Source organism: Xenopus laevis, chromosome 2S (genome assembly GCF_017654675.1).
Source record: "Xenopus laevis strain J_2021 chromosome 2S, Xenopus_laevis_v10.1, whole genome shotgun sequence".
Lineage (NCBI taxonomy): Eukaryota > Metazoa > Chordata > Amphibia > Anura > Pipidae > Xenopus > Xenopus laevis.
In genome coordinates, this window is record NC_054374.1 from 129,615,959 (window position 1) to 129,639,342 (window position 23,384).

The 23,384-nt window shown below is 41.1% G+C and overlaps 1 long non-coding RNA gene across 3 annotated transcripts in view; it reads right to left on the reverse strand.

Moving 5' to 3' along the window:
* Nucleotides 1–20,066, reverse strand: part of LOC121400680 — a 44,872-nt gene extending 24,806 nt beyond the window's left edge. For all 3 annotated transcript variants that reach the window (XR_005965907.1, XR_005965906.1, XR_005965905.1), the window contains exon 1: nt 19,735–20,066. This is a non-coding gene — a long non-coding RNA (uncharacterized LOC121400680). The remainder of the gene's footprint in view (nt 1–19,734) is intronic.
* Between the last annotated feature and the right edge of the window lie 3,318 nt (nt 20,067–23,384).

Consider the following 23,384-nt stretch of genomic DNA (forward strand, 5'->3'; position numbering starts at 1 on the left):
AGATTTCATTTAAAAGTGTTTGAGAAAGTTTGACTGGAGGTTAACAGAATAATTTGTTTAAAAGAAAAAAAAAAACAACTTTGAAGTTTAGTTTCTTTTGACAAAAGGGGCACACATGGATGCTGCCAGGTCTTAAAGGACAAGGAAAGGCAAACAAATAAAATCCCATTTTTACTTTCTTTAATGAAAAAGAAACCCATCTCCAATATACTTTAATTAATAAATGTGTACCATTTTTATAAGAAACCTGACTGTATGCAGTGAAATTCTCCATTCTCCATTTACTGCTGTGGATAGGAATTGTCAGATGGTCCCTAACTGCTGAGCAGGGAAACAATCATACTTATGAACAGCAGGGGGAGCCCCCGCCTTACTTCCCAGCCATGTAGAATTCAAGCAACTTTGTTTATGACAATCCCTAAGCAGCCCAGACCACACTGAGCATGTGCAGGGTCAGGGTCAGGCAAAGATGTTTAACAAAGATACAAGATGACAGCCCCCTGTGGCCAACTTTGAAAGCATAAATCATTTGTTTGATTAGGCTTTGTGGTGCAGTAAGTTCATGCTTATGTTTAGTACACAAAATACAGCATTTCTAGCCTTATTCTATTTTAGACTTTCCTTGTCCTTTAATGTGAGAGCAAAATGGAGAGAGTTCTGGGCAGGCAAGGCAACCAAACGTTTACAGGAGGATCGAGGAACTAGAAGCGTGGTCAAGGGACAGGCAGGGTCAAGAAACAGATCAGAACACTACAAATGCAGGAACTATGGAGATAGAACTATGTTGGGCAGTGAATTAGGCAGCAGCCTATTTAAATATTTGAATTTGCACTTCGGCGCTCAAAGTAAGAGGATTATGTTCACTGCCTTCAGTTTAATAGCAAATAAAAACTGACATTTTCTTGTATTTATATAACATAGTTCTGAATGTATTATGTAGTATACAGTTCATTAGTATTTTTGTGACATGGGCCAGTTTGATGTCTAGAGCGACTCTGGTCCTTTGAGCAGGGAACTTGAGACCAGCCTTCAATTTCAGTAATCAGATCAGTACAATCCCCTTCATCTAGAATCTAGTGCTAATCTGTAAAAGCTTATATAAATAAAACATCTGACCCAATTGGATATATATGGTTATGATCAAATGTTTTATTTCTGTAAGTGACTGCAGTGAGATAAGCATAAATTAGCACTAGTTTCTATAGGAAGGGGGTCAAAGGCCTACCATAATAATAAAATCAAGCTTAAAAAAGTTGCTTCTAATTAACCTGTTGACAGTCTTGTTGAACCATGTCTATGGTCTAATTGATCCATGGAGTTAAGAGATCAGTCTACAGAAGTGATCCTCAACCAGTGGCTCTTGAGCAACATGTTTCTCACCAACCCCTTGGCTGTTGCTCCCAGTGTCCTCAAAGCAGACACTTATTTTAGAACTCCTGGCTTGAAATCAAGTTTGATTGCATAAAACCAAGGTTACTGCCAAACAGAGCCTCCCATAGGCTTCCAGTCCACATAAGACAGAGGTCAACCTTTTTTACCCATAAACCACAATCAATTGTAACAGCATGCAAAAAGTTCCCGGGCGGGGTGCCAAATATGCCAAATAATTGGCTATTGGTAACTCCTATGTGAACTGGCAACCTACAGGAAGCTATGTTTGACAGTACATCTGGTTTTAATGCAACTTCAACCAGGAATTGGAAAATAAGCACCTGCTTTGAGGCCACTGGGAGCAACATCCAACGAGCTGGAGAGCAACATGCTGCTCACGAGCCACTGGTTGGGGATCACTGACATAGGGGCTACTAGTAGCCAATCACAGCCCTTATATGGCATCATCACAAACTTATTTCATGCTTATGTTGATCCCCAACTCTTTTTATATTTGACTGTCGCTCATGGGTAAAAAAAGGCTGGGGATCCCCGGTCTACAGCAACAAAATTGTCCATATGGCAAGACCGACTGTTTACATACAGTATAAGCAATTTACAACATACTTTTATTTTATTTTTGTATTAGTAGATGCAAACAATGTTGCTCAGCTACAACTACCAGCATTCTTCAGCATATTATGGGTAACTTGCACAATATCTCCCTATGTTAGATACTAACAAGGACTCATGTAGTGTCCGTCACCAGGATTCCCACTGTAGAATCCCTTGCATATGTAATTTAATATGGGACACCTCCCTTAAAGAACTGGGGAGTTTAATTGAATATGATATGATTCCCTGAAGCAGTAACCCACATGAACAAATTTAAATTTGTTTGACAGGTAATTGCGGATTGGTTGCTATGGTGTTGTTCTTCAGTTTTCTGATTTCACATTGATTCTAGCGTTTCTTCCTGCTTTACCACAAAACAGCCACCGTCAGTGACAACTTTTGTGACTGTCACCACTGGTTTGGATCAAATATTATCAAGTGGAAACAGGTGCATCATTACTAAGGTTAATAAGTTTTTTTTTTTTATAATGTTCTAAATGTTTTGCAAAAATACCCAAAAACTGCATTAAGGTTGCCATATGAAACTCACTTGAACAATAATCAGTTTATTTGCACTATGCATAGACCGCATGAATAAATAGCATGTATTTTTGCTCATAACAAGATGTTAATCGTAAAGCCACCAGCAAAATAGATAAACATACAAACACATAAAATCATTGTGCTTTATGGTAATCACTTAATATAGAAGAATATTGCGTGGCTACAGTGAAGCTAGTGCAGATTGTAGTATGGATCTAAATAAAAGGCTAATGTAACAAATACAGTAGGATAAGCATTTAATATGTGTGGGGGTTGACACCACTATAAACTAACAACATATTTTCAAACCCCCCCCCAATCAGAAAATACCTATATATAATATTTTACAGGCTAATTGTAAAGATAAATATACACTGGCAAGTCAAAGCCTGTTTAGATATGAATTACTTTTCTGCTGCACTTTGCATTAAGTTTGTTGTGGGAGTGCATGGGTTAACAGTATCTGACTTGGCTTGCTCTCTTTGATTGGGCTAAATTGCCAGAAAGAACAGCACATTGTGCTGAGAGTTATTCCTCTGTTGGAACAGTAAGGCTTCAGAGGGAAGCTGTGAATTTCTTTCGAGGGAACAGAATTAATGATAAAACACTTTGTACTCTTCCTCAAGCCCTATAAAAAGATCCCACCAGCTCAGCTCAGCTTCTTTCCTTATTTAGGAAGAAAAAAAAAAATCACTGAATTTAATGGAGGGACAATATATTATTTATGATGCAGTGGAGAAAGGTAAAGACATGATAGTTCCCACGTGACTGCCTAGTGAATGGAAGGCAGGTTAGCAAACAGCAATATTTGAGCCAACTAACCAAAGGTCTGCAGCTCAGTATGATGTATAACCAATCTTCAGCACACATCAGAATTATTGGAGTGTTTTAGAGGGTCAAAGACAGATCCAGGTCTTTGTGCGAATACATATATCACTGACAACAGACATTTTTAAGATGTGATGTCAGTTTTGCTAGGTTAAAATATAAAATGTGTGGGGAATCCTACAAGAGAGAGAATGGTGAGCGAGCAATGTGCAATCACAGCCAACTAACTTGACCGCAACACCACTAATGATACCAATGTTATGACAGGGAACTGTTGATGCCTTATCACTGGAGCTGGATGGGGGGATGAAACATGGACATTTTACTCTGAAGCATATTTGACAATAGCATCAATTCAGAATATTGCCTTCATTAATCTTACTGCTAATGACCCATCAGAGTTAATTATTGTTTTTTTGCTACTGATTACTTCTTGGGAGTAAAATAGTTCTAAAGTATAATCCTGCAGGCAGGGCCTTCATTTCCAATCACACATGAGGAAATTCTTAAACACATATACATAAGGGAGTGTTTACATGTCTTCCTCTGCAGGGTTTTGTATGAGTTCTACTGTATAGGGAGTTCATTCTTCTCTATGGGGCCTACACTGAAACACAGATGAGGAGTTGCTCATAAAAACTCCCATGAGTGAGAGCCATTACAGTGACTTTAGTCCATCAAGAGAGGTCAGAGAGTCCAATTTTTCATCAGAAAATCATTACACAACAAATTCACATCAGACACAAATTCACACTCACTCTACACCAAAATGGTTTTGTCAAAACATTAGAGAAAAGCAGGTTAAACAATTTAACTCTGTATTTGAAAAAATGATGAAATCCAGCAGGGATGTTTCTAGACTCCTTGCTCCTCTGAGCCTTTCCTCTGATCCCTAGCAAAGTGGACTTGATTGCATTAATATGTAAAGGACCTAAGATTGTATACATGCAGGTGTGTGTAATATTAATATCATGAAATGTATCTCTGCATTAAATCAGGGATGCACCGAATTCAAGATTCAGTTCAGGACTCCAAGTGCCTGGTGACCCGAATCCAAAAAAAATCACATAACCTTTCCTCACACAAACAATTTTTAACCATACACTGCACACTCCGTTCTCTTCCCCTTCATTTCCCTAATTTACATAAGCAAAATCAAAGGTCGGATTCGGTATCCAGCCAAATGGTTCAAAGGATTCAGACTAGCAATGGGCAAATCTGTCCTGTTTCGATCCACTGAAAAAGTTTAGCAAAATTGCGTAAAAATTTGCGAAACACAAATAATTTTGACGTGCGGCAATTTTTATGCGCGCAGTGATTTTGACACACGACACATTTTTTGCAAAAACTTTCGCCGCCAGCAAAATGTGGAAATTTACCGCTAATCCATGCCTGCCAAATTTATTTGCCCATCATTAATTCGGATGAATCCTAAAATAGTGGATTTGATCCAACCCTAGCAGGAATGTATATAATGTCTAATGTGTGAAGGAGTAAATGGGGAAATTCATATATTTAATTTCATACACAATATTAATGACTCCACAAAACACAAACTTGGTGTGAGTTGTACTTCAGATTTGTCTAATGAAATCTGATATTCCAAATTCACTAAAGTGGCGTTCTGGTATGACAGTTTAACTCCATGGTGTAGAAAACCACCATATTCACAAAATGGATTAAGGCTTTTTTTTGAATCTGAAGGTTATTTCAACTCCAGTGTAACGGCAATAATATTTCTTACTGCAAATTGCATTTGTGACTAAGGCACATTTCTTCCCAAATATTTGTAATAGACGTCACTATGTTTATGGTAGGGTTTCTTTACCCTGAAGCCTCATGTACTGCTTTTAATTGACTTGTAATGTGGCCCTACTCAAAATCTCACACCAAAGAAAAACAAATGATTGTATAAATGTGACTAGAGTTTGCATCTAGCTGCAATGCAAATGAATTAGTTCTAAGCACTAATGTTCAATCTTCCCAGTTTCATTAAATCCCACTTGGTATGACTGCTAATGGAACAAACTAACTGATAATAGATTGGGCCTTATTCTGGTCATACACGGGTCAGGTTCCCTGATATCTAAACGTCTGTCCCGTAAAAGAACTTGTCAGTATCAATGTAAGGTGGCCACACACCAGTAGACATCACACACTTATCTGGCCTACTAGCCCACAGGATGATCTGATGGAAAACTAAGGAGCAGTGTAAGAAGATGTGGTCTGTGTATTTCTGGATTATCTAATGACCCAATAAATGCAGCAAAAGCATCACTGATAAAACAGCATTCTGATTACATGGGCCAGAACAATCACTTTCTAAGGCAGCACTTATACACGCTGCTGACCAGAAATTGAATAATTGATACAAATTTCTATACAAGTGTGCACTCAGTTTTTGGTTGTTATGGGGTAGATAAATTACCAATGCACAAATAATTACCCTGCATAATGTACTCCTTATCTGTGCCCTGATAATCTAAATTCGCAAAGAAAAAACAAAATATTTTTCATGATTAAAATAACAGGGAAGTATCTTCAGCACAAGCCCTATTCAGTGAACTTGTTGTACTGAGCAAATTTTGGAGTGGAAATGTATAAGCATGTATTTCTTCTAAGAAATGCCTGTCAGAGTTCTACACCAACGAGTGGATGTAAGCAGATTGGCTTTTTCTCTATGTATATATATGTGTGCAGAGAAACTGCCTGGTATGCCATTAAATTGAATCATATTCATTGGCAGATATGAGCAAAAAGTAGCAGGCAAGTTTGAATCTGTAACTCATGTATCTGTACCAGTTTCAGAAGGCTTAATTATTCTACATTCAGCAAAACAACTAAAATACAGGTATGGGACCAGTTAACCAGAATGCTCAAGACCTGGTGTTTTCTGAATAAGGGATCTTTCTGTAATTTGGATCTTCATACCATAGTCTGCTAGAAAAGAATTCAAACATTAAATATACCCAATAGGGTTGTTTTGCTTCCCATGAGGATTATTTATATCTTAGTTTGAATCCAGTACAAGGTACTCTTTTATTATTACAGAGAAAAGTGAAATTGTTAAAAATTTGGATTAATTGGATAAAATTGAGTCTATGGCAGAGGGCCATTCCATAATTCAGAATTTTCTGGATAACGGGTTTCCCCAGATAACGGATCCCATACCTGTATATGATATAATTGTGAAGAACAAATAGATAGCAAGTGGTTTTCACCCTAAGGCTGAACTTCAACCCTTCATTTGAAGAAAATATTATACATTTGTGTATATTTGGCAAATCACTAAACACTTGGTACTCTGAGCTTCTATTTCATGCATTTGTCTGCAGAGAATGTCTATGCTCCACAAGTGATAACTGATCTAGTTTCTTACTGCAGCCCAATGCGAGACTACCATATAGCAGACCCCATGGGGGCCCTGGACAGTCGCTGGGTCTTTTGTATGGTTCCAGCTCTCTCACACCTTCAAGTGAGTGTGGCGGTGGGACAGTGGCAATAGGCTGAGGGTAAAAACTGCTCCAGTCCCACATGGGCTGGGGGGGGTCAAATAGTTTATTGCTTGGGGCCCAGCTCCTTAGGTTCACACCACTGCTGCAGACTGTACTAACAGAACACCACTATCTAATACAAAAAAAATAGGTCTTTATATAGGCAAACAATTTGGATTTTCAGATGCAGACAGGGCAGAGGTTATTCATTTTTGAATTTACCCCAGCAGAAATAAATATATTCAAAGTAAAAATTTCTGCCAATGTTATAGAAACAGGTGTACAGACAAATTGCAGCAAAGTTTCTGCCAGAGTTGTTTCAAGCTAAATGGCAAAGGAAATTGGAAGTTGACTTCTTGCAGCACACTAAATATATACATTACTATGCACACAGTTGGTACTCTTGAATCTTGCTTTTGAATCTGACCTGCATCAAGAGTATCAATTGCAAACTCACTCATGTGGGCTCCCTTAAAATGACTGACTAACTCGACTGGCTAACAGGAAGTTGTGTTCTGGCTATTATGTCACACATCTGCTCACTCCAGCGTTTATAGATTACATTTTTGGCTAACTAACTAACTATATTGGATTTTTTTTTATTTTGCACAGCCTATCTATTTACCCAGTATTTATTTTTACACTGAACTGTGGACAATGCCAAGGACAAAATGTGAGAATGCAATATGTTTTGTTAGCAGAAAAAAAGTTTGCAAACACCTTTGGGAACGTTAGCGTCCATTTAGACATCAACGACTTCCTCAATGTTTGTGAACAAATCGCATTTGCAACAAAATATGTAACAAAACTCCAGAGCTGGTGTTAATGCCAAGCTTTGCTTAGAGATAATGCGCAATGTAATATTTGCCAGTGAATTATTTTACACTGCAAGCAGCACCAAACATTTTAAATGATGCTTGCAATTTTTAATTCCATTCCCCACATAGCCATGATGCAGAGCCGGGTCAAGTCAAGCTATGGGCTTGGGCTGCCCTATACATGGTCACTTTTGCATGCCAACTTACGTGCCAACTTTTTCACAGTTAAAAAGGGAGCTCGCCACATTTAACAAGATGGATATTTCAAAGCTCTCAATTTCTTTTTTTCAAATTGCAGGTTTATTGTGCATATAGATAGTTTAGACAAATATATCCAAAATTACAGTATTACAGGTATTTAGAGTCTACGTACAGAATTATACATAAGTATGTAATACAGTAAGACTTGAAATGCACAATTGGAATATAAGCTTATAAAAAGTCTATAAGGGGTTAGGAAAAAAAAAGTAAAAGAAACTTGTACATGGAATATACAATGGTAACCGGAACTCAACAATCTGGTTATGGGATATCAAGAACTACAGTATCTAGGTCAGTGATCCCCAACCAGTAGCTCGTGAGCAACATGTTGCTCTCCAACCCCTTGGATGTTGCTCCCAGTGGCCTCAAAGCAGGTGATTAAGTTTGAATTCGGGCATTGGAGGCAAGTTTTAGTTGCATAAAAACCAGGTGCACTGTCAAACAGAGCTTCAATATTGGTTGACAATCCACATAGGGGCTACTAAATGGCCAATCACAGCCCTTATTTGGGTCCCCAGGAACATTTTTCATGCTAGTGTTGCTCCCCAACTCCTTTCACTTCTGAATGTTGCTCAAGGGTTCTAAAGGTTGAGGATCCCTGATCTAGGTAGTGGAAATAGATGTTCATCCTATACATCTAGGATGGGATGCCAAGGATCCCAAATTTGATCTCAATTTTTCATGGCAAATAAAGTGTTGCAGGGGTGTCCAAAAGGTAGATCGGGATCTACCAGTAGACCTTCAGCCGGTGATCAGTAGATCTCAAGACACTGTCAACAAACAGTTTGTCTAAATTACCCTCCTATTTAATTTTTTTCATTTAGATTTGTATAATATACATTTTCTCATAAATCAATATTTAAGTAATATTTTCCATGAAACAGAATGCCAACAATGCTTTTATGGATGTAGATGATAACGGGCCAACATCGCTAAAAGTAGAACTCACATTAGTAAAGTATGGGCACTCCAGCTCTATATTGACCCTTTTATAAAAACGTACCAATGTGTTACTGAATGGCACCAAAAAATTGCAGAGAGGTTAGGGCCCTTTAGCAAAATGTAACTGGGGTAAGGTGCTGTGAACCATGTTACAAGGCTCATTACTCCCTAAACTTCCCTTTTCTGTGTAAGTATTACACACATTACAGATTTCTAATATGCAGGTGCACCCTTGATAAAAGTTTACATTCTAAAAATGAGTCAAGGGGGAGATCTGGTTTCACTAATAATAAGCCACATTCGTTTGCCACACAAGGGGAGACCTAAAAATAAACTTCCTGCTGATAGCAAAATATAAGTTCCACAATGCACAGCACAGTCTGGTTCTGCAAACAGCTCACAGCAGTCAGTCAAACTAGCTAAGTGGAACCGCAGCAGCAGGCTTAAAAACCAAAATAGCTTTGGGAAATCCATAATGACATGTTACCATGGTAAAAGGGCAAACGATTTTTGTGCAATATTAATACACTGGTCTTGAAAAAATAAAGAGCACTAAGGAACAGCAGTGCCAGCCTCGGGTGCCATTACTACAGGAGTGTGATGCTCAGAAAAGGAGAACAAGAACTTGAACTACAACAGTCTATATTTGATTATTGAAGGGGTGGTTACATTAAAATTAACTTCTAGCATGGTGTAGAAAGCAGAACTCTAAAATAATCTGCAATTGGTCTTTATTTTTATATGTTGAGTGATTTACATTATTTGTTCTGAAGCTGTAAGGCTTGCAATTTAAATGGTTATCCAGATGTTAGTTAAATACCCTAGTAACCAGGAATCAATTTTTTAAACTGAAAACAGAAATTGAATAATAGAGGACCTGGAAAAAAAGCAAAACTTAAAAATAACACATCAGACCCTTACATTTAAAGATAAATTATCCTTGAAAAATCACCATGAGTAATACTTTCCGACTGAATCATTTGCATTTTGTGTAAAAATAAATGTGGCAGATTCTGTGTGAATGTTGTACCTTGCTTTGTATCTGAGCCCTTATTAATAGATCTGGCTCAGGATGAAGATCTGTACTAGTAATGGTTAAACTAGACTAGATAGTAATTAATTCTGGAGACACAACCCTTTTAAACAAAATGACAATAAAAGGGTGTGGACGTACACACCATATTGAGAAAAGGAAAACACAAACATTAGCAAACCCATAGCATGATTGATGTATTTCATTAGTTATGTTACATAGAAACCAAAGTAAGTCTTACAAGTCTAATTCAAGTACATGGAAATGAGAAAAAAAAGAATTATTTTTTCCGTTTTTTTTTTTTAAATTCTTTAAGTTTGAACTTCTAAGGTACCATTCATTCTCCAATGTGGCTGCCCCAGCAGAGTTCCGCTCTGCTTCCCGACCCTCTTACTTGCTCAGTTGCCCTGGCTGGATCTGGCTGTTTAAGTCAAGAAGAGAGTAAGTACTAGTAGACAAATGTGCAATTACGTATCTGCACTATAGTAAGCGGCACGCTGGCGTGGTGACGTCACTCAGGCAGAGTCAGGGAGCTGTGCGCCTCTGCTGGTCTGGCACGTTGGAGAGAGAGGCTCAGGCAGTTGCGGGCCTGCAGGGTGCGGCATAATTGGTTCTGAAACTGTGTGGTGGCGGCTGGCTGGTGTTATTGGAAAACAGAGAGAGAGGACAGGTACACACTGATCTGGGCTGTTTGGCACAACAGGTACAGACTTCGGGGGGAGGGCAATATTTTGGGTGCTGCTGGCTGGCACAGGTACAGATTGGGGGCAATATTTTGGGTGCTGCTGGCTAGCACAGGTACAGATTGGGGCAATATTGGATGCTGCTGGCTGGCACAGGGACAGATTGGGGCAATATTTTGGGTGCTGCTGGCTGGCACAGGTACAGATTGGGGCAATATTTTGGGTGCTGCTGGCTGGCACAGGTATAGATTGGGGCAATATTTTGTGTGCTGCTGGCACAGGTACAGATTGGGGGCAATATTGGGTGCTGCTGGCTGGCACAGATTGGGTGCTGCTGGCTGGCACAGGTACAGATTGGGGGCAATATCTTGGGTGCTGCTGGCTGGCACAGGTACAGATTGGGGGCAATACCGGGTGCTGCTGGCTGGCACAGGTACAGATTGGGGCCAATACTTTGGGTGCTGCTGGCTGGCACAGGTACAGATTGGGGGCAATATTGGGTGCTGCTGGCTTATTAAAAAAAACTGTAAGTGATTAGGTGGGAAATGGTCCTACAGAACGGGGGGGCGCTGATTGAAGTCCTTGCCTAGGGTGCCAAACTACCTTGGCGCGGCTCTGATGTAACACATAATGAAGGTTGAAGCATGCTGAGAGCTATAGTCCAGCAACATCAGGGTTGTATTGTAATGTAATAAAACTTTTCCCCAACTCTCCCCAATAATGTTTTGCACAACGTTATTCAACGCAAAGCACAAAATCTGCTATATTGTATATATACAAGTACAAGGCAGTGTAACTACCACATGACTGCACATAATGGGACAGATTCAACCCAGTGGGAAACTTTATTTTACGGTTTATAGCTTGAAAACTTGGCAAGATTCAGTTAAAGGAGAAATAGATTTCCCCATAGACTTCAAAAGAAATTTCAAGTGATAACCAGTGAGATAAATTTTTCTCATTTAATTGCATCTGGCTCTATGGGAATGGGAATCTGGAAATTAATTAGGATATTCAATATGTCATAGCATTAAGGTTGATGGCACATGGGTAAATGTGTATTTAAACCTTTGCTACTGTGGGAAAGCATTTTGGGAAGATTTGCCATTAGCAATAGCACAGATTTAAACATAGGCAACACATCTCCCCATGTACCATTAGTCTAAAGGTACAGGTATGGGACCTGTTATCCAGAATGCTCGGGACCTGAGGTTTTTCCGGATAATGGATCTTTCTGTAATTTGGCTCTTCATACCTTAGGTCTAATAGAAAATCATGTGCAGCTTGTGTTTGCTAAGTGATATTCTAAAATTGTGCAGCAGCAGAGATACAAAGAGATAAGGTTATACAACACTACCAATTAAATGTATGTAACACCTTTTTGGGCTGCATAGCACACAAATAGTTAAACTGTCCAGCTAGCAGTAGAAGCATGGGTTACACTGCGACTTACACAACAGGGTCAGGGCCTTCACCATGTGGAAGTGTTCCCTCTATGGTGTAGTGCAACTACATCCCCCAGGCTACTGTGCATACAACAAAAGATGGGCGCCAGGAGGTTCTTGCAGTAAAACAGAAACGGTTTATTTACTATGCACGAGGCAAGTGACCACAGGTTTAGTACTCACGCAGGAGCTGAGGCAATAGCACATTTCTCACACAGAGCTGCAGGCATTAGGCATTTCTCACAGAGGAAAGGTCTCCATTAGGCATTTGCAGTATTCACACTCATTCCCTCCTGGAAGTTGTCAGGAAAGAAGCTTCTACCCTACAGTCCCTCTTCACTGAGGTCCCTGACTGGAGGCAACACATAAAGCCTCTGGGAAGCTACTCCCTTACTGCAAATCCTTGTTGGAGCTTCAGCTGCTCTTTCTCTCTCACCTCTCTGCCTTTCTCTCCTAGAGAGACTATGACAAGTCTGCCCTAGTGTAACTATTCCTCATTCACGGGGTTACCTGGTCCCCGACTTCTTCCAAAGCACATGGGCCTTTCTGGGCCTAGCTGTACCCAGGCTTCCCTGAGCACACCCAGCCGGATCACCATCCACAGGCCAAAGAGGAAGTGGCCACTCCCTACACACACTATATAGCAGTGTAGCAGGGGAGTGTCATTCTCTCCTGGCAGATCACTCTAAGAAAAAGGTGGGGGCCTTAAAGCTTCAGGGCAGATTAACCCATAGGGGCCCCTACATGTATTTGATATCATCATACATAATAATAAACATGACTGGTTGCTGATACTTAGAACAGAAGCGCATCCATTAAAGGAATATTATCCCCTTGTTTATAAGGTATTCATTTCCATTTATATGCTCTAAGATCATAAAGTATATAAGCACAGCAATGGGAAGGCATGGGCAATATGCTGCTCTCTTCAGATGCTGTTAATTTTACTGGCTCAGACTGGCTTGACGGGGCATCGTGAGAAAACCTGGTCCTGTTGGGCCCCTCCTGCATGGGCACATGGGCAGGTTGCATGGTGAAGCACAGAAATGTGGCAGTGATAATGGGTGGTGGTGATCATCAGCACTGGTGGTGGCAGTAGTCATGGGGGGGGGTGCGAATTTTTCTGATTTTTTAATTAAAAAAGTCTGACTAAACCAGAATCCACGATTTACCTTATTTATTATTTATAAAAAAGCTTGATTTAATCGGATCTGGGAAAAACTCTATGAAATCGAGTAATAAACAGAATAGTTTTTTCCTGAATAACTCAATTATTTTCAGATTCTTCCGAATAGGATAGGGACTTCTCCTATTGACTTATATATAACTCGGATTCAGACTTTTGCAGTATCAAGCTTTAATAAAGCCTGAAAATTTTGAGTTTTGCCCCAAAAAGTCAACACCCGAGTTTAGTAAATAACCCCTAAGTCTATTTAAACATTAAATAAACCAAATAGAAGTTTGTTTGCCTCTAATAAAGATTAATGTTATCTTAATTTGAATCAAGTACAAGGAACTGTTTCTTTATTACAGAGAAAAAAAACAACTTTTAAAATTTTGATATTATTTGATTAAAATGGTGCCTACAGGAGAGGCCTTCCTGTAATTCATAGCTTTCTGGAAAATGGGTTTCCAGATTACAGATTCCATACCTGTAGCTGTAGGACCACCAACTGCTTTTTTACTGTATTTTATATGAGAGCGGGAAGCAAAAACTTTGTTTACACTGACAAATTGACCTTGCAAAGAAAACTACAGCAACATGTAACTTGACCACTAGAGATGCTGTTCTTTAAGCTGTCAATGGTCAATTTGTCTGTCAAGGCAAGAAATATACATATCTTCCTTTACAAATACAAGTAGGGTGTCTTGGATGAACCAAGGAATCAAACTTTGGTTTTTCCAGCAGGTATGAAAAAGAGGTAACCAAGCAGAAGGCTGCTGACAGAAGACCAAATGTTTTTCTTTAGCATTCTTATCATATTGTAAATAATGCTTCTACTGAAAAATATGCCCAATAAGCACTTCTGCCTTTTAGGAAAGCTATGTTTATCATCCTCCTCATGCAGGCATTGAGAATTAAGATATGATACCTGATTACAATTAGGGCTGAAAAAGATTGGTAACTTTAATGGCAATGGCACATGGGCTGATTGCCGACATTTTGCTACAACGCAATTTGCAACTCTCCCAGGGAAGTCCTGGGGCACTTGTGGATCATGTCTGACCAATGAGATCGCTGGAAGGGTCCCGGCAATTACCATTCAGGTTAATGGAGGGGCAGTTGACTGTGTACTAAATGATTTCCCTTACACACAAATGAGTATGATTAAAGGGGTGGTTCACCCTTAAGGTAACTTTTATTAAGTTATAGAATGACCAATTCTAAGCAACTTTTCAATTGGTTTTCATTAATTATTTTTTATAGTTATATAGTTATTTGCCTTTTTCTCCTGACTCTTTGCAGCTTTCAAATTGGCGTTGCAGACTCCCTTCTAAAAAACAAATGCTCTGTAAGGCTACAAATGTATTGTTATTGTTACTTTGCATGGTTGCTAGGGTAATTTGGACCCTAGTTACCAGACTGCTTAAGATGCAAATTGAAGAGCTGCTGAATAAAAAGCTAAATAACTCAAAAACCACAAATAATAAAAAATTAAAACCAATAGCAAATTGTCTCAGAATATCACTCTCTATATCATACTAAAAGTTATCTCAAAGGTGAACAACCTCTTTAAGTATCACACTGGGTAACATGCTACAGGATGCCTGTCTCCTAGTGTGATTTTAATGTGTTAACCCTCTCCTGTGATCTGAAGGTGAGTGCTGGGCAGACTGGCTAGAAGCAGGCATGTAATGTTAGAGACGTGTATCCTCAAGGAACTCACTGCTGATATTCATGTAGGCACATTACAAATAGATTCAGTTAAAGTTTAAACTGGTTTGATGACAATCTTTACATTCTGGTGGCTTCCCTCTAAGAAAGTTACCCTTTGTTACATTACCCTAAAAGGCAATACAATCAGTATCTGTAAAAATAAATAAAAAAGAAAGAACCCACAAGGCTTTACAATCAGATAGGGAAAGCCATCAAGCCACAATTTCTCTGTACAGGGGTAAAAATGCAATTACGTCATTTTCTTTCTCGGTTATGACTTTGTAACTACTATGTGCTGATCTTTAATAAAAACAAGTTTTAAAAAAAAAAAAAAATGCAATTACGTGGTGGAATATTTTGGATCCTATCTGTATATGACAGCCATGAATGACACCTGAGCCTTCATTTTCATCAAATTCAACACTGACGCCACTGTATTCTAAATAGTTCACTGGCTATCTGCTATGCAAACTGGTACATACAAATAGGGATTTTGTGAAGGTTTGAAACCGTAGTTTGCATAGGGAAAATCATTCGCTTGCCATTCTGGAGAGCACACTATTACACTACTGTACCAGCCACCATGTCTCAGTCTCAGAAAGCGATTTCTGGTGGGACAGGCTCATTAATAATTTCAGTTGACAACAGCAATTAAAAAATGCTGGTGTCTTGTAGAACTAATAGCCTGTGAATCAAGTGCACGGTTATTCAGCGGCGATTCTGACTAAGGAGCCGCCTGAGGCGGCTCCTGCAATGCCGCCCCCCCTCACCAACTTACACGTTGGGAGGGGAGGCAGAAACACTATTGCAATAGTACAGCCGAATTTCCGGTTCAAAAAACGGAAATTCGGCTCTTAAAGGTGCAGGATCAGCTTTTTGCCGCCCCTGGAATCCTTTCAGGTGCTGCCGCCTGAGGCGAGCGACTCAGCTCGCCTTATTGGCGCCGCGCCCCTGCGGTTATTGTATATGCAGGGTAACTGTATATCATATTTACATGTAATTCAGCCTATTTATTTTTTAGTGTTGCCAGTACAGGTAGGGGATCCGTTATTTAGAATTATGGAATGAACATCTCCCATAGACTCCATTATAATGAAATGATACAAATTTTTAAAAAGGATTCCCCTTTTCTCTGTAATAATAAAACAGTACCTTGTACTTGATCCCAACTAAGATATAAATAATTATTGGAAACAAAACCAGCCTGTCGGGTTTATTTAATGTTTACAATAAGACGTAAGGTATGAAGACCCAAGTTATGGAAAGATCTGTTATCTGGAAAACCCCAGGTCCTGAGCTTACTGGATAACAGATCCCATACCTGTATTTTAAATGTGACCATGTAGGCAGCAAAGCTATAATACATTCTGTTTACACTCCTGGTACATGCACAAATCAAATGCTTCACTGCAATGATCTCTGTGAGAAAATGCCCTGCTATAACGACCCAAATCAATAATACAATAGCACAGAATCTAATAAGAAAGGAACGTTGGTCAATCAGAGACCATCTACTCGAGCGGAGCTACGAAGGAGAGCTGGAGTGGCTTCCGTGGACCCATTATTTGGAAAAGACACAGCTGAGACCCAGTAATCTCCCCTAGGTTGCCCATTATAATGAACGTATTTTTCTCCGTTTTAGCAGTCTCTATGGAACCTGTGCTAAATCTTGTACCCCTACCCTCATCTCTTCTTTCCTCCTACACCCACCCTCCCCCCTACTGGTTTGACGTAAGAGCTATACTGTGGCACATCGCGCTACCAATGTGCGCATTACTGAATCATATACATCTCAATGACTGAATGCATACCAATGTATAATTGTGACTGATGAAGTGTCACTGAGCTACTTCTATTTGTACTGTGTTTTCCGTATTATGACTGTTAAACCTATCTTTCTTTGAAAATCAATAAAATGTTCAAATGAAAAAAAGAAAGGAACGTTGGCGCAGCAATGTACCTGCACACAGGACCTGCTTTGTACCATTAAGCTACCTGCATTCTTTGGCACAGAAAAATTAAACAAAACCATATAAATATACATTTTTGGAGCAGTGTGTATTTAATCCATATGCTGGGCATAACAGGTAGAATTAGAGGTAGGCAAGGGAAGCTGGCTATGCAGCATGCCATGAGAAGTGGATGCTTATTATTATTACTATACTTTATATAGCGTCAGCCGTCATCACATTCTGCAGTTCTGTACAGACAATATACATCACTGATATCAGTGAGCAGGGATGACATGACTCTCCATATACTGGTGTACTTAAAATCCCCACACCCCTGAAAGTTTTCGGCTTGCTGCCTATTCAGCAACATTTAGAGCAGGGCTGTCCAACTGGCGGTCCGCGACCTCCCCCTTCTGTGGCCCCCCACATGCTGTGTCTTCTTACCATATGTAAACTTTAAAAGGTATCACTACAGAGATTAACTGGCCCCTGCATTGTTTAAACCTCAAATTCAGACTGTAATCCCCTGTATTGTTCACACCTGTGATCCCCCTGTATTGTTCACACTTGTGACACCTCCATTGTTTATATCCTAAAGGCTGTACTGTTCACACCTGAGACCTGCTTATGTGTGCCATTCTCTGCTTGCCCGGTGCTGCTTGGGTGTGCCATTCTCTGCTTGCCCAGTGCTGCTTATGTGCGCCATTCTCTGCTTGCCCGGTGCTGCTTGGGTGTGCCATTCTCTGCTTGCCCAGTGCTGCTTGGGTGTGCCATTCTCTGCTTGCCCAGTGCTGCTTGGGTGTGCCATTCTCTGCTTGCCCAGTGCTGCTTATGTGCGCCATTCTCTGCTTGCCCGGTGCTGCTTGGGTGTGCCATTCTCTGCTTGCCCAGTGCTGCTTGGGTGTGCCATTCTCTGCTTGCCCAGTGCTACTTGTGTGTGCCATTCTCTGCTTGCCCAGTGCTGCTTGCGTGTGCCATTCTCTGCTTGCCCAGTGCTACTTGTGTGTGCCATTCTCTGCTTGCCCTATGCTACCTATGGGATGTAAGCCTGTTAGGGGTTTGTTCTTGGAAATTGTTGTTAAGGGCCCCTAAGGTGTTTAATCATGTGTTGGGGGGTTGTTGTATTATCCACAGGGGAGGATGAGGCATATGGATTTAAGGGCATGTTTTTGACATAACTTCAATTTTTCACATATGAGTGATGAGGGATTTCCCTGCAGTGAGCACCAACCATTTGGTTTTTTGTTGTGCTACCACCGTTAATGTGGATATGGTCTTAAAAGTTCTTGTGGTAATATGGGTGTGGTTTACAGTGGGTGTGGTTTTAAAGGGGCATGGCTAACACAGACTTCCATTATCGTCCCTCCACCACATAGGCCAGTAAAATTTTGGCCCTCGGTACCACAGAAGTTGGACAGCACTAATTTAGTGGGATGTGGGTTCCAAAACCCAATTTAGAGAAATAGCAAAACCCTAATATGCTGTAATTACCCTCTTGTCCTTCTTTGATATTCACTGTCCCTGTCGTATTCAGGATCGGAGGCATAACAATGGAAGCGGCAGACCCTGTGGCTGCTGAAAGGGAGGGGATGCAGAAGTATAAAAGGACTGCACTAACAGAATTTAATTCAAATGCATGTTTCCTTCCATTTATATTAAGGATGCACCGTATCCAGGATTTGATTCGGGATTCTGCCTTTTTCAGCGGGATTCGGACTCGGCCGAATTCTTTGTCACATAACAAGGAAGTAAAAAACATTTCCCCCCACCTTTTCCTTTCCCGCACCTAATTTACATATGCAAATTAGGATTCGAATTCAATTCGGTATTCGGCCGAATCTTTCATGAAGGATTTGGGGATTCGGCCGAATCTCAAAAAGTGGATTCGGTGCATCCCTAATTTATATGCAACCTTCTTGCCATGAGCCATATTGCCACCCTAGGTAACAAAGCCATGTTGCCTCACCGGGGTTGTAGAGGAAAATGGGCAGAAAGCGTAAGAGTGGCATTCTTTCAATAAATGTTTAGGAACAAATTTATAACCAAAGATTAGGTGGACCCTAAAATCATTTTGTGCTCCTATAACTGCTAGTTATTCTATTTACCTCCCCCCCACACACACACTTACCTGTACTTAGTCTCATACTCGCTCGCTCGGCTAATGGCACAGTCTAATAGAGAGGACGGTACCAAGGATGTAACTACAGAGGAAGCAGACCCTGTGGCTGCAGGGGGGCCAGGAGGTATAGGGGGCTCCACGAGGCCCTAATTGAATGTGTAATTGTAATATATATTGGTAAAACTGGACACCTCTGGATATTTTGGGGGGCCCTAAAATGATTTTGCTGTGGGGCCCAGTAACATCTAGTTACACCACTGGACGGTACCACTTGGCAGGCAGGGCATTGGCGCACAAACAGGAAGGATTTTGTTGTGAAATTCACAAGTGTATGTTCCTAAATCAGCTTGATCAGGCCAATGTAATGCCTGCTGGTATATCAGCAGATGCAGAGCAGATGGCAGAAGTGCATTTATTGCAGGTACAGTTGGTAGCTGCTGAGTAATGGCTTCTGAGGTAACATACTCCCCCTTGCCTGTGTGCAGCCAGAGCTTTGCATGAAATACCAGAGACCCTGCTCCTTATCATCGCACCCCCACTACAGTATACAGGAGACTGTTTATACACCATTAGATATCGTGGGTTGGTTCCGGGCTGGGTGAGCAGAAGGCATCACAAGTCACAGGCTGCAGTAGTAGCAGGATGCGCCTCACACAGTCTGACACACACGACTAGAATTGTCTCATACGCACAAATGGCACCGAGCCTCCCCTCAGTCACACCGTGTCCCCATCACACACCGTGCCCCTTACCTGTTCCACCAGCTCCGCCGCCACTGACTCCTCTCTCTCAGTCCTCTCCACCGTCTTCCCCTGACAGGATGTGACAACGAAAGAAAAGAAAGTTAAAAAAGCCTGAGAGGAGAAATTCTGCTGAGTGGGCGGAGAAGAAGAATAAAGCAGAGAGAGAGAGAGAGCTGTTGCCCGAGCCAGGAAGTGGAAGTTTTAGCAAGAGCAGCGTTAGTTACATTGCTGCGCTGCACAGACACTGTCTGACTGACTCAAGCCTCTCCCCCGCATTCCCTGACAGGGGCTCACCACTGGGAATGCCTAGGGAATCCCGTGCTACATGACGTCGTGTCTTCTGAGCTTTGTACTCACGTGAAAGACACAGCCGCCCCGGCTCCATTCACTCGCGCCTCCTGTAGCCTATTATTATTATTATTCCTGCCTGGTAAATGCTGCTGCCAACTCACTGCCAGGGAGGGGTGGGAGATGCCTCTGCCAAGGAGGGTAGAACCCACAGGCGCCAACAAGTACCGAGTACCTTCATGGCAAGTGTCTGCACTGTGGGTGACAAGGAGCTCATAGGAACCTGATCAGTATAATAAATCAGTATAATATTGCTTTTGTTTTCTTCTGACCATATCTGTACATGTTATTGCATTGTCTTAACCAGGGCTGAATGGTTCCTTCCAAGAGACTTTTATGCCACCCCCAGACTACCCAGGAGATCCCCTTTGGATGACATCATTTTGTGACATCAGACCCTAACACGTAGGATAATAAAATAAGAGCTGCCATTAATAGATATGTGGCCCCATACTACAAATACAGCAGGGTCCTTCCCCCATTTAGCCCTCTAGTCTTGTGGACCCAAGGGGGATCCCAATAATGTACTCACAGTTACACCCCTGAGTTGGGTGTTTTTCAAGACAGCTGGGTCAGTGGAGGCTTCATTTCATTACTGTACTATTGAGAATATTAACTTGCTATCAGAAGCAATTCAGCCTCCCACTGCCACCCGTACTGTTTTGGACCAGCCTGGCCAATAAATCACCAGCTACTCACACTTGAGAAAGGGTCCTTGCTGACTCAAAACATGTTGTGTATTTTAATAAAAGTTTTGCAGCACAGTACTGCGGATGCTTTGTGGCCTCCTTCATACAACGTCTATTGATGAATCTTTTGGTCTTTATGGTGTGACCCAATTAAGAAGCTGAGCCCACTTACTAAAAGTTAAGGGAAGCGCTGGGAAAATTGCATAGGATTGAAATCACCAGCTAGGGTCAGTACTTTTTTTGCATTCCTTTCCCTGATCTGCTCTGCTGCCTGGTCAGTTCTTTTAAGCGCTCAATTCCTACTCTCCACAACAAACCCTCATCTACCTCACCGTTTTTCACTCCTGCCCACACATTTTCCCGCCCCCACCATACTGTCCCACCTGCACGCCAGTATTATACTGTAAAAAAAAGTAGCAACCCTTCCCTACACTGTCCTGCAGGGCCAGAACTAAGGTTAGGCAGAAGAGGCACGTGCCTAGGGTGCAAAGCTTGGGGGGCGCCAGGCATGTACCTTCCCTGTTGCCTAACCCTAGTCTAGCTGAGCGAGTTCTGCGCTCCCACTGCAAAGTGCACAAATGTGTGCCTGTTTGTGCTCAATTACGCACAGGGGTGGGTGGGCAATGAGGTCGACCAGGTTGCCTGGGGTGCTCGGCCCTGCTGTGTTGAGGCATCCTTCTCAATGCTGCACCCCTCTTTTTTGCACTGTTACAGGGGCAAAGAGTGGCCACGTTGCTAGTGCGGAGCACATGGAGCATAGACTGTACTACTCTAAGCCTGTATATTTTTAAATGCTAAGAGAAGCGGATCTGCCATGTGCCCCTGCGCCATTCATCTGAGCCACATCTGCTTGCATGTAGTCACATGCAGCGGAGAGGATGTTGACCCGTAAATGCCTCCTTTCACATATATGTGCGACAGCCATTTTTTGTTACTCGCATGCGCATAATGAAAAGCTGCCCCAAATTGCTCATTACGCCCATGCACGTGATGTCACATGCGCGTTATGCGCATTTAAGGTGACCGGCAGGAGGCTGCTCGCACCCTCCTGGTGCGGGTAGCCTAGCGCTGTCAGGGGGCATTTCTTTTAAAAAAAACTACTGTTATCCCCAACCGGAATGCGGGCTCTATTAACCTGCACCTTTGTTTGGGGATAACATTTTTACCCAACAGATGCCCTTTAATGGGGTGCAGGGTGGGCCTTAGAGTAAAAAGCAGCCCTGCCAAAAAAAATTCAAAGCAGCCCACATATAAACATGCAAACTATTAGCAGCCAGAGTCCATAATAGTTAAAAAACATTGGTGGCCAGGGTCCCCATAAAAGTAAAAAAAAACATTGGTGGCCAGGATCTCCTCATAAAAGTAAAAGAAAATTGGTCAGAGCCCCCACCACAATTTAAAAAAAAAAATTGGTGGCTAGAGTCTCTTCATAAAAGAGAAAAAAAAACGTGTGGCCCAGCAGACATAAATTGCTCTCTGATTCTACAATGTTATTGTTGTTGTTACTTTATATTACTTATCAGCCTATTAAAACCTTCGTCTATTTATGTTCCAGACTGCCATTAAAATCACTGCCTGGTTGCTAGGCTAAATAAGATCCTAGTAACCAGATAGCTGCTGAACTACCAAACCAGAGAGCTGTCAAACAAAAAGCTAAATAACTGAAAAATCTTAAAAAATAGAAAACTAAGACCATGTTCATAAGTCTCATAATATAATATCCATATCTATAACATACTAAAAGTAAATATAAAGGTGAACCACCCACTTTACAAGATCTTAAAAGTTGTACTAATGTCACACCTGAAATAAACCTGCACTAAAAATAATATTGCACAAACTGCTGATTTATTGGGAACACAGAATTATTTATGCAAATCAGCTTTCCAGAGAAGAGTTGGAGTTGCTTAGAGTTGCTGAATCAACCTATTGTTAGACTTTTACTTTCAATTCAAAAATACTACAATTGTTAGTCGGGTGGTCCCTCACTCCAGAAACATCAGGGCTCTATGAAACAGAGTCAGTGGCACCGTCCCAGCCACACAACATCCAAGGTATAGGCAAAATTCACTCTGGAGAGCCAAATTAAATTCAGTGTATTTTATTCAGACACACAACATGTTTCGGACAGACATGTCCTTCATCAGGTGCTGATCTACAGCCAGTAAAAGGTTTACAATGCCACTATACATTCATATTTTATTTTTGCCTAATGGCAATATTTAGATGTATGTGTATTTATGTACATTTTGTACTGTCCAAGCTTGTGTGAAAGTATTACTAACTGGCTCAGACTGCAGTTTTAGTATTTCCTAATATGTTGGGCACACTTCAGTGAGGCAAATTGCAATTTTGTGCACTCCATTTATTCAGCACAGATCTCTGGAGCATTGCAGTGTGGCAGGAACAGGACCCAGTTCCAGTGAAATTTTCAGCACAGTGACTAAAGCTGGCCATAGACGTTGCAAATTTTAGCCTTGTATCTAGGGTTGCCACCTTTTCTGGAAAAAAATACCAGCCTTTCTATATATTTATAATTTTTCCCTATTAATAACATTGGGATCAACCATCATTTTTATCGGCCAGGTGGCAACCCTACTTGTATCCGACGAATCTTCTGAC